This window comes from Cyanistes caeruleus, chromosome 14 (genome assembly GCF_971803275.1).
Source record: "Cyanistes caeruleus chromosome 14, bCyaCae1.hap1.1, whole genome shotgun sequence".
Taxonomy (NCBI): Eukaryota; Metazoa; Chordata; class Aves; order Passeriformes; family Paridae; genus Cyanistes; species Cyanistes caeruleus.
Genome location: NC_141714.1, coordinates 11778153 through 11781430, shown reverse-complemented (window position 1 = coordinate 11781430; position 3278 = coordinate 11778153). Strand labels below are relative to the sequence as shown.

At 45.9% G+C, this 3278-nt stretch overlaps 1 long non-coding RNA gene across 1 annotated transcript; it reads right to left on the bottom strand.

Annotated features, from left to right (window-relative positions):
* Positions 1–529: 529 nt before the first annotated feature.
* On the bottom strand, positions 530–2365 carry LOC147650558 (uncharacterized). Its single transcript, XR_015276349.1, has 3 exons — positions 2300–2365; positions 1630–1766; positions 530–1218 (listed from the first exon to the last, which is right to left on the bottom strand). It is a non-coding gene; the product is annotated as an uncharacterized LOC147650558 (long non-coding RNA).
* Between the last annotated feature and the right edge of the window lie 913 nt (positions 2366–3278).

Here is a 3278-nt window from a genome sequence, read left to right as displayed (position 1 = left end):
TATATACAAATTCTGACTTTTCAGTAAAATACCCTTCTTCCTCAAAACAAACTCACAGAACACCATAACCCTTTTATATAAATCAAACATATTTTCAGTTTTTATGTTAAATTATTGTTGGGGATTGGGTTTATTTTCTTTTGTACTTAAGGAATGTTTTCCCATAAATTGCTAGGAAATTAACTATTGAGTACTTATGGGTACTTTAAGGAAAACAAAAGAGTGGCCAAACTCAGGGGAGAAGGGATACTTGGAGATTTGGACAGGCAAAAAGACGGGGTTGGGGAGCTGCTGGGTCGCTGGTGTTTGGTTTCAGAGGAGAACAGGCTAGTTGATACTGCGAGGAGAATTCCCTGTCACCTCCGGAGCCCAGTCCTGTACTGTCTCATCCTTTCTGTGGGTGACCCTTTGCTCATAGTGATATCCAGAAAAACTCTATAACCTACAAAGTTACACGATCTGGTACGTATTTATTCAGCACTGAGGTGCATGGGAAATAGCTCCTCCAAAAAAAACATGCACACCCTCGGAGACTTGCACCTTTTTATTCTGTACAAACTGGGGTTACACAATTCACCTCATACACTTTCATTCCCTAACCCAGCCTGCCCCAGCTTTGTATTAAAATTAGCTCCACGCCTCTATGCACTGCTCCTTGCGCGTCGCTCTGGTGGTCGTCTGGGCATCTTTTGGGGATGAAGTTAGTAGTCTACTTCTCAGTTGAACTCTTCACCTTGTCTCCTTGCATGTGCTCTTTTTTAGTCCTTTCTCCATCTCCCAGACTTTAATACCAGTTTTCCTGGCTTAGGGGCCTGAAGAGCCCCCCTGTCCTGTGGTGCCTTCGTCCTTGCATCTTGTTTGCGCATTCTAGCTTTTTATCTTACTTTGTAGCCTTGCTCTCTTCCCGTCCTTGTAAGCACAGTAAACGTTTAGGTATTTCATACGGTTTTGTCAGCCCCTTTTTAGCTAAAAGCATTTCCTGATGCGTGATTCCTGATTCTTAATTTCTCTGTCTCAGTGGGAGCAGCCATTGGACTGGCACCTTACGAACACCCACCTCACTAAACACGAGGGGCCTATCCCCATCCGCTCGGGTACCCGGGACCTTGGGCTCGCCCCTCTGTGCCCTGTTGGGAGCCGAGCTGCCGCTGTCCGGTCCCCGTTGTTTCTCCGGCGCTGCTCCGAGCTGTCGCTGCGCTGTAGCCCCGCACCGCCTGCCTGCCGAGACGTCCCGCGCTTCCAGCCACAGCCCCGCAGCTTCTGATACATCTTGCTACCACCCCGGGATTTTCACTCATTCCTGCCGGCCCAGCTTGCTGTTTCTCTAAGCCCTGCAGGGGCACCGGGACCGGCTGCCCCACGGGCCTGTGCAGCAAAGCCTCTCCGCCATCCCTTCCCCTCAGGGCCGAGCCGCCATTCCCGCGCCCCCCCCCCGAGCCCGCGCCACAGCGCCCCCTGCAGGCGCGGGGGCAGCCCCGCCCCCGCCCCGCCCGCCGGGAGCAGCAGCGCCCCTGCCGGCCGTGCCCGGAACTGCAGCGAGGGCAGAGCGCCTGCGGCCGGAAGGGTCCCTGGCTCCTGCTCCTGCTCGCTGCTCCTGCCAGAGGGGTTTGTTTGCCTTATTATACATACCTGTGAAAAACTGCTGCTCCTATCCCCGTATCGTCACCCGAGAGCCTCTTAATTTCAAAATTATAATAATTCAGAGGGAGGGGGTTTACATTTCTCCATTCCAAGGGAGGCTCCTGCCTTCCCTAGCAGACACCTGTCTTTCAAACCAAGACAGTAACGTCAAATTAATGACTTATATATATACTGGCATAACACGTAGCTGTATCCTGATCCTACACACTCTAGGCTCCAATATTTCTATCCTTATGTTTGCTATAAAATTCTCTCTCTGGTTGAATAACCTAACAGATTCCTATAATGTACTTAACCTAGGTAATAAAGAGGTGACAAACTTCACATATACATTGAGGTAGTCGGCTATCTCATAAGCCTTTTTTTGGCAATGATCCATGGAGAATTGTTATCAAGCAGAAAAAGATGCTGTAATTTAACAAGTAATTTAGCCCAATTCCCATCATTGCTTATATTCATTGAGGAAAGATGAAGATCCATGCAGCACAGGTTGTCCATAATTAAAATTACTTACATGGAATTAGAAAACCCACATTAACACAAAGTCAAGTAATCACAAGAAAATCAGTGTGTGTGTTCTTGCACACTGCAATATTTCAAAAGCAATAAAATTTATCGTTGAAATCTCAACTCATCCAAAAAAAAAGCTCTAACTCACCACCATAATGAAATCTTTTTTACAACTGCTCAGGCAAGATGTTACAATGAGGCCAGTCAATAAAACCTGCTGGGAAAACAAATGTCTGAGCCTGTTCAGAAAGTTTCAGTAGCTCTTTAGACATTATCATCAATTTTGTTTGGTCACTAAATACGTCACTTTTCTCCTACTGACAAACACGTCCTGTTCATGCTACCAATCTGCACTGGGCAAGACACTCCTACCTCCAGGCAGATGTGGAGCAAAGGAAGCTGGAGAAAATACTCTCAGCACCAGCAGCAATTTAGAGGGCTCAGCCTGGCACACAGGCACAAGTGGTTGTGCACCCAGTTTTCTCATGGCCCATGCTTTTCTGCTATACTTTGCCTCATCATTACTAAGCATTAAACACAGTCCTTGAATAAATATTTCTCATGTAGGATCAGAGCCAAATGCTCTGAATTTGTACACTGGGGTTTTATATTATTTTCCAGTTCCTTCATCCCTCATTTCAGTACAACTTCTGTCTTTTTTCTTACTGCTCTTGGATCTATATAGTCACTGTGTGATGCTACAGCAGCCAGGAATGATCTGTTTGCTCTCCCTCAATCCCTTAACTTTGGGAAAATCAGATCCATTTGCTGCATGGGCCAAACACTGTATTTATGAAGTCTACATTTAAAAAATTTATGGAAATCCTATTGGATAGATCAAAGTACTAAAACATACTCTGTACCTAGCGCTGATAGACCAGAGAACAAGCATATATTGGCCTAAATCTTGTCTCACTGAAAGCCGAGATATCCACATCCATTCTGAGCATATGACACTCTGGATCTACCAAGTGAGTAACAGCTCAGAAATGAGTTCATGAATTTAAGTCTTGTGTCCTGTCGCAGTCATAGTCAGGCATTGTATTTCACTCTGTACAAACAAGCCTTTACTTTTTCGTATAGAAGGTTGAAAGGGACATTTCCTATGCTGGATATCTCAGTCTGTC